The sequence below is a fragment of the Nelumbo nucifera genome, chromosome 7, assembly GCF_055504915.1.
Source record: "Nelumbo nucifera cultivar China Antique chromosome 7, China Antique-T2T, whole genome shotgun sequence".
NCBI classification, from domain to species: domain Eukaryota; kingdom Viridiplantae; phylum Streptophyta; class Magnoliopsida; order Proteales; family Nelumbonaceae; genus Nelumbo; species Nelumbo nucifera.
Genome location: NC_142655.1, coordinates 18218485 through 18227841, shown reverse-complemented (window position 1 = coordinate 18227841; position 9357 = coordinate 18218485). Strand labels below are relative to the sequence as shown.

Below are 9357 nucleotides of genomic sequence, written 5' to 3'. Positions count from 1 at the left end.
TGAATAATGATTAATAAACAACTTTTGTGATTAACTTTTCATTTAAATTTTATCATAAGAGATGGCTGAAATGATGCTCAATTTATGATTGTTTTTAAAATTAACAAGATTTTATCACAGAGATGAATTTAGAACCGAAACCGACCCAAACTGACCCAACCCGATTCAAACCGACCAGGTTGGTTTTGCTTAACATTGGGTCGGTTTTAGTTTCTATGTCAGGTAACCCGACCAGGTCGGGTCGGTTGGAAAAATTCGGAGATTAGCCAGAAGCTCGAGCAAACTTTTCTAGAAGATCCCTAATTTTGAGACAAGCAGGAATCAATGTTTTTGCAAAGATGAGACAATCATATGCAAATTGCAGGATAGGAATTTTGGCCCCATTTCTTGAGTCTTTAAAACCAATCGAGGATTTTTGGCAATTCTGCCTCCTTAACCAGATTCCTAGTGAGAGCTTCAGCACAAATTACAAAAATATACGGGGATAGGGGGTCACCTTGTCTAATTCCTCTAGATGGAATAAAACTTCTGGTGGGAGTCCCATTTAAAAGAATTTGGTAAGTTACCGACTTAATACACTTCATAGCCCACCAAACCCACTTTTCATGGAACCCAAATTTAATCAAAACATTTTCTATAAAGTTCCATTCCAGTCTATCATAAGTCTTTTCCATATCAGTTTTATAAGCCATTAAGCCTTCTTTGCCTTTTTTTTTTCTTTTCATGGTGTGAAACATTTCATGGGCTATAAGAATATTATTAATGGTTTGTCTATTTGGGACAAAAGCACTCTTAAATGGGGAAATGATGTCATCTAAGAAAGGCTTGATTTTATTAACCAGGATTTTTGAGGTAATCTTATAAATAACATTACATAGGCTTATTGGCCTATAATTATTTGTAGCATCAAGATTCTGAACTTTGGAAATGAGAGCAATGAAAGTCTTGTTAAGGATCCTATTCATTCTTCCTGAGTGAAAGAAAGCTTTAGCCATATCACAAAATGACCGCCCAATAATAGGCCAGAATTTTTTAAAGAAAGGAACATTTAACCCATCCAGCCCAGGAGCCTTACAATGATGGACTGATTCATTAAGTCATTTATACATGAATCAATATTTGCAATACACTCTTCAATGCCATCAGAACCACCTAAACCAATTCTAGATTCAAAAGAATTACGCAAAAATTCGGCCACCTCTTCTTGGCTAATTAAGAAATTCCCCTCATTTTTTTTTATCCTGACAATTTTGTTCATTTTTTTCTTAGATTGATCCAATCAATCCTAGTTTTTTGAGCCCAACAAACTTCTTCACGAGCCTGAAGGGAATCCAGTTGTTTTTGGAGCGCAGTCTCCTTGTTCAATGGTGAAATATTTGTAGGGTCATCAACTAAATTTCTTTGGATAGCCTCCGAATTTGAGAGTATTGTGCTTTATCTTAAAAATATTTCCAAATTTTTCACGATTCCATTTCTTGATTTCTTGGATTAGAGGGTTGCGCTTTTTTATAAATTGCAGTCCCCCAAGCTTTACTAATTAAATTTGTGAGACTCGGGTCTTTGCACCACATAGCCTCAAACCTGAAAGGTTTCAGGTTTAGGCCTGCCATTTGTATTTCAATCTGTTTGAAGAACGAGAGGCCAGTGATCAAAGGGAGATTACCAAGTGACTTTGGGAAGTTCAATCTCCATAATTCATTTGTTAACATCCAATCAATTCTTTCTTTAGTGGTCTTGTTTCTCCATGTGAATTGGGGACCCACCATATCCATCTCAATGAGGTTACATTGATCAATTAAATTATAGTTAATGCTCAGACCTTGTGTTGGCGGGAGTTTCATTCACTGGGCTGTGTTTTTTGATAGATGAAGAAAGCCTCGGTGGCAAATGAAAAGAGTACAGATTAAATTGAGCACAAAGATGAACTTAAAATTGATAGTAAAAGAAAATCTCAAAGACTGTTACACCCTCTGACCATGAATTCCCTTAAAAATTTTTAGTAATAGCTAGTGACAGCTATAAATATAACTCTATCAAGTGCATTAGTTATCAAGTAGTATAAAAATATCGTTCCCATGATGATTTAACAAAATAAGTATTAGAACTACAACCTTCCCCAATTATTTGGACAATCAAATTTCAGATTTGAGAATAAGAACTAGTGAAAAAACAGAAACAGAAAAATAAGAGCATAAGTAATAATGCTGAAGTATGTAACGATTGGTTGAATTCGCTAGGGCTTTCGGTCCACCTAACCATTCCAATGAATATTATTGGATGAGATTATCCAAGATAATTTGTCATTCCCATAAGCTGAAGTTTTTCCAATTTTATTTAATATTCTCTCTCGAGATATATTAAAACTACTTCTATCAGGTAACCCCTCGATCTCTCGACTAGAGTTCTCAAGATATAAACGCATTAAGTCCAAGGAAAAACTATTATATTCAGATGAATCATGTATATATACCCCTATATACCATTCAATTCACATAATGAATTATGTGGTCAGTTATATGAATTCCTCTCTCGATTCATTCACATACGCCTGTTCAATTAAGAGATTGTCACTCCTAATAGCATTAAGCAAGATAATTCATAGACTATATGGAAATCACGATCTTGAATAAATCAGAATAAAAATATATTCATTGATGTGATTAGGCTTTCCACAACCCTAACTACAGATAAATTAATTCATACTAGCAGAAATAAAACAAACAAGAGGAAAGAAATAACTCATGGTTTTGCCCTTGGAGTTGAGATCTCCTCTTCTCCTTACCGCCACCTCCTTCTTGCAGACTTCTTGCTTGATAGCTGAATTGCTCCTCTGCTTCTTGATTCAATCCAGAGATTGAGTGATTGTGTGATGCCTAAAGCTGGTCCGCCCCCTCCTTTATATAGCTTAAAGGGGAGGGGGTGGTCTCCTACTTCCTCTTGAAGTTGATCTTTACAAAAATAGAAAGTCCTATCCTAATTCTAATCTTATCTTTTTATCTAATGAACTCAATCCTTTTATCTCTCTAAGATTACATCAAGAATTTAGATCTGGAAGGACTCTTCTCAGTTTCTTGTTCTTGGATTCGTATTAGACCTCTTCTGCGAATTGGGCTTCAACCAGGCTTTTCTGCAAGTTGGGCTTCAGCTGCGGATTGGGCCTTTCTATGAATTTTCCCCATCTTCGGGCCCGGTTTTAACTTCGATGCAGGCCGAATCTGCGAAAACCCAAAACATGAAAGTTGTGGTTTTTTCTCTTATCTTTCCAGTGGGTCTTGAATCAGCCCATTCGGAGTTCGGATACGCGAGTTAGGCCCAAATTACTGAACGATGTCGAAACTGTGAAAAATCATCCGATTTGTCTTTCTTTGCTCCTGATGCCTTATTTCATGCCCTGAATAGAAATATGAGTCCAATTAGATGCTAATTCGGTATAAAAGACATAATAATTGTGGATAAAAATATGGTAAATTCTACTCTCATCAGCTAGCATTTGCATGGTCTATGATCTATCATATAATGGCTTCACATAGTCCCAACTAGCAGTTCCAACGGCCATTGCAGTCATGCATTGAGAACATTTCCCCTATTCTTCATGGTGAAATGTTCCCAATGTACGCTGTAATAGATGTTGGGATTGATCGATTTTGAATTCCACCAAAGTTTTCGTTCTCAAGCAGCGAGAGTGTGTGTGTGAGAGAGAGAGAGAGACGCAATATCAAACTATTTCTTTGACGTGAACTCTGTTAAGAAAACAAGAGGGTTTCCCCATAAGAATTATCTAGAATCTTGACGAATATTTTACATTGAACAAATATATTTTGAGTGTTTTATTTTAAACCAAAGCATGTGCTTTCCTTCTCTGGCTAGTAAATTAAAATATAAAAGAAAGAAACAAAGACCAAAAGATGATCTACAATTTTTGTTAGTTTGGGAGTTCACCATTTCAAAGGATATCGGGGAAAGATGCATTAAAATGGACTTTATTTTTTATTTTTGGTTAATCAGCGCTTTCTTAGCAATAGCCTTTGCATGGCCATATTCCTATTTGTACACAAGGTTTAGAGTATCAATATGTTTTTAAGAATTGAGCCTCTAGGAAGCCTTCAAAAGTGGTCGGATGTCATATTGATGAATTCAAAAACCAATACGCATCAGCCTCATACAAATATAATAGGCACTGATATGCCTTGATATTTTTAACTATATAAATAATAAAATTCAATGAATTTGTAAGTGAGGAAAGTAGAAAGTAGATAGATATGAGAGAAATAAATAAATCATGAAGAAATTGATAGAAAATAATAGACTTACAGATTTTTTGTAACAAATCTGACAAGCTAGTTAGCCACATCAGCATCATTCTTGTATCTTATATATATATATATATATACTCGACTGGAGAGATGAAATTTAACTTCTTTCCACCTATTCCTTGTGCTCTCTTTATCATGGTGTCAGAGCACTGATCTCTGCTTCTGCAAAATTCCATAGTGACAACCCATGGATTTCATCTTCTCAAGCAACGGTGGCGACATAAATGGATCCAACATCACCATATTATCTCCATCCCTTAGATAACCCAAGGGCAGTACTTGATTCGTGTCCACTCAATGGGGACAATTTCTTTACATGGTAGAGAGCAATAAAGAATGCTCTACATGCCAAGAACAAGAATACATTTGTTGATGGCAGCTTGCCTCAACCAGTCAGGTTGTTTCCTCAAGAATTACCATGGATCAAGTACAATTCCATGGTAATTTCCTAGTTATTCAACTCCTTGGCCAACGATCTTCACGACAACATAGCCTTTGCAGATATGGCACACGAGATATGGAAAGATTAGAAGATCGGTTCTCTCAGAGTAATGCGCCAAGAATCCATCAACTTAAGCACGATCTTGCACTTCTTCAACAAGGGCACCTTACTATAGCAGCCTATTTCACTCAACTAAGGGGCTGTGGGATGAGTTAAATGCTCTCAACACCATGCCAGATTGCTGTTGTGGATCAGCCAGAGATTTTTTAGTAGAACACGAAAGCAATAAGCTTCATCAGTTCTTGATGGGCTTGAACGAGTCCTATAATGCAGTTCAATCGACCATATTCAACTCAGAGCCATTACCACCATTAAACAAGGCTTACGCACTTGTCACGCAAGAAGAGAAACATTTTTCTTTGGCTTCCACACGAAACATTGAGAATCTTGAAGTTGCTGCTTTTGTAGCTTCAAGAAATCAACAGAAGACATTCTCCAAACCAAAGATCAAGTGTGACTATGATATGACCCAGAAATTTGACACGCAGTTCACAGACTCACAGCAGAATCCAAACCACTAGTACATCAACAGGGAACTGATATTCATTTAGAAGAAAAAAAGATCACTTACAGTAGGTCGGTTCTTCGAGAGACCACCGGCTCTCCCAAGCACTCTTAGAATTCTGTACTCAACAAAAAGATTTCCCTCCTCCATCCCCCAAAGCCCCTTCTTATACACATCTTACAGCATAACTGCCTTCCATAATAAATGCCCAGCTGGCCAACTTATAAATGCCCCACACTCTTCTTATTCCCAACTGACAAGCTATAAATGCTACTCTTCTTGTTCCCAACTGACAAGCTATAAATGCTACTCTTCTTATTCCCAACTAACAAGCTATAAATGCTACAAAACTCTCCTTATTCCCTCCATAAGTTCCCCCATGTTCAATTATTTCCCCCTTGGCCGAAAGCTGACATTTCCCCTTCCTGACATATGTAAAATTAATTGGGGGCCTATCATTACCCGCCGCCCAAAGTCTAACCTTGTCCTCAAGGTTGAAATGAGGAAATTGGTCTCAAAGCAAGTGAACAAAGGTGTTGTGAAAGGAGTAGGAAATGTTGTTGTTGGCACTGCCTTTGAGAATCCTGATACTTTGCTCACAAGAGACAATCTTTTACCATTGCGTGCACAAAATGTCCCCTAGAGACTGAACATGGTGGACAATTCTTCCTGAATCAGGACTATGAGAAGCTTCTACAAGAAGCATCATACGCCTCTAGCCTAAGGAAGGGTTGTTCTCATCTAGCACTGCATTTGAAGCTTTTGTTTTAGGAATTTGCTGCGGCTTAAACTTCTCTGACAATTTCTCTTCATTTTGGTATGGTAAAACCAATCTTTCACATAGACTTTTAGAGGCCTGGGAGTTACTTTGTATGTACTCCTTAGTTGTAGCTTCCAGTTTCAGCCAAACTGCAGGATCTGTCTCATCCAGTTCCATACCACAACGTTCATCAACTGGATTGAATCTATAATATTGTATTTCATGAAGCATTGGCAGCAAAGTATTCATTTCTTCTTCCACTCGCTCCACTGAGCATGCACTCTCAATCAAAACTTGTCCAGTATCTAGATAACGCCACCCACCTTTTCGAGGCTTTGTTGGGACAGAACCACATCCAATGGATACCAAACAATCAATTCTTGTATCAGGCCATAGAAGTTGTGCATCTCTAATGGCGAAAATAGTGGAATTATGTGCTACAATTGCACCATCTTGCCAACAGTTTACATCCTCAGAGAAATCATCAAGGTAATACGGAGCAGCAGATGATGCTCTTATAGCCTTCCATATTTGATACCTACAACTTCCAATGAAAGCATTGCGCTTCAACCCAACTTGAGCTCCAGAGGGGGATGTTGTGGGCCAATGAGGAAATGTACATGATTGATAAGCCCAAAGGGCCTGATTCTTATCCTCAATCTTTTGGGCCACAACCATTTTCCTGATCAACCCAACGGGTTCCATTTATCTAAGTTCGGCTGGATATCTGGGCGCAACCCATTAACAAATGCTACTTCAAGGACTGATTCCGGTAGGTCACGCAAGGGAGCGGAGAGCACCTCGAATTGGCGACGATACTCCTTAATAGTAGAAGACTGATGTAACGAGAATAGCTGCTCCTGTAAATTACCCTTCTGAGTCGATCGAAAACGTTCAAGGAGGAGCTCTTTGAATTCTGTCCAACCACGAAAAGGTCGCCGACCATCTTTCCAGTAATACCATGCCAATGCATCGCCCTCTAAACAAACAACTATAGCACGCAGACGCTCTACCGGAAGCAATCCATTAATCTCAAAATAGCGTTATACACGAAAAATCCAGTCGTTTAGATTTTCCCCATAAAAAATGGGTAACTCCAACTTCCTGGGAAGTGAATCAGGAGTATGTTCCGACACCAGCATCGAAGAAGACGTCGGAAATGCCACACTCTTCCCTTTGTCAGCAACACGGCTCGATGCGATTAATGGAGGAGCAATGTCAGTAGAAGACAAAGGAGCAAAAGAGACCTATTGATGAAGCAACAGATCAAAACGTCTCACCAGATCTTGAATGCCTCCCTCCAGAGATTGGACCGAGCTCTCTAGAGACGAGATCTTCGAAAGTCCAGCTGCTACCTTGTCTGGATTGAGACGCTAAAAATCATTATGTAAGCCATCCATCTCCAGCTGCAAATCATAATGCAGAGAAGACAAGCGTTCTTCGAATCCTTCCACTTGTGATGCCACTTCTTTAACTGTCACCATGGCCGAGGAAAGATAGGCTCTGATACCATTGATATGACCAAAAAATTTGACACGCAGTTCACAGACTCACAACAGAATCCAAACCACTAGTACATCAACAGGGAACTGATATTCATTTAGAAGAAAAGAAGATCATTTATAATAGGTTGGTTCTTCGAGAGACCGTCGGCTCTCCCAAGCACTCTTAGAATTCTGTACTCAACAAAAAAGTCTCCCTCCTCCATCCCCTAAAGCCCCTTCTTATACACATCTTACAACATAACTGCCTTCCATAATAAATGCCCAGCTGGGCAACTTATAAATGCCCCACACTCTTCTTATTCCCAACTGACAAGCTATAAATGCTACAAAACTCTCCTTATTCCCTCCATAAGTTCCCCCTTGTTCAATTATTTCCCCCCTTGGCTGAAAGTTGACCTTTCCCCTTCCTAACATACGTAAAATTAATTGGGGGCCTATCAGACTACTACAAAAAAACTGGTCACACAGGATAAGTGCTTCGAGCTTCATGGTTATCCACCAAATTGGAACAAAAATCGATCTTCACAGAAGAATGATGGATCCAATAGTGAATAGGCATCTGGAGGCAATTCGGCTTTAACAACCACCACAGAGCAATCCCATGCCTCTAGATCCCCAGTTATTGGCCTAATTGTAGAGCAATATAATTAGCTTATGAAACCCCTTAACCAAGAACGATTCTCTACCTCAATTAATCTCCCCAATAAGAGACATGCATCTCCTTCGTATTTACGTTCTTGGATAATTGATACTGGGGCATCAAACCATATGATAGCTTATCTCTCTCTATTTGACAATTACTTCATTGAAAATACTGCAAGACTGGTTTGGTTGCCAAATGGAAAAACATTGCACATTGCCCATCGATGAACTGTCACTTTGACTCCCACCATTACAATTCATGATGTGTTGCATGTACCCAATCTTCATTTTGATATATTATCAGTATCAAAACCTACTAAGTTTCTGGACTGTGTTGCTCTCTTTTATCCTACCCATTGCATTCTGCAAGACCGAGCCTTGAAGCAAATGATTGGCATGGGTAGAGCATATGATGGATTGTATTTTCTCCACCCAACCCAATCATCACTTTACTTTGTTGTTGCTGCCACCTCCCATTCCAATTTTTTACTATGGCATCATCTTTTGGGGCACACCTTTGCTCAATGGATTGTAACAACACCTTTAATTTCTATTATAGGACAATCTTCAGCTTCACCATGTGATGTCTGTCATTGGGCACGCCAACCTGGACTGCCATTTCCAATAAGCACTTCTTGTACTTCATCTTGTTTTCACCTCATATATTGTGATATTTGGGGAGGATACCATACCCCTTGACACACAGGTGTATGCTTTTTTTCTTTGACAATTGTAGATGATTTTTCTCGGAATGCTTGGGTGTATTTGATGAAGTTTAAATCAAAAGTTTACATTCATTTCACATCTTTTTGTTCTATGGTTGAGAACCAATTCCAAACCCGTGTTTGTTGCATTCGAACTAACAATAGAAAGGAATTCTTAAGCCAACCATTGCAGCAATTTTTATTTAACCAAGGTACGTATCTTACATCAACGCTCCTGTGTTGACACTCCATAGCATAATGGAGTTGTCAAATAGAAGCATCGACACTTAATAGAAGTTACATGACCACTATGCTTCCAAGCTTCTTTGCTTGTGGAATTTTGGGGTGAGTGTGTTTTGACAGTAGCCTACATCATAAATATGCTACCATCTCCTATCCTCTCATGGAAAACACCTTTTGAAGTAT

The 9357-nt window shown here is 38.6% G+C and overlaps 1 pseudogene; it reads right to left on the bottom strand.

The window, feature by feature from the left end:
* Nucleotides 1–6035: 6035 nt before the first annotated feature.
* LOC148790241 (phospholipase A I pseudogene) lies at nt 6036–6785 on the bottom strand (annotated as a pseudogene).
* Between the last annotated feature and the right edge of the window lie 2572 nt (nt 6786–9357).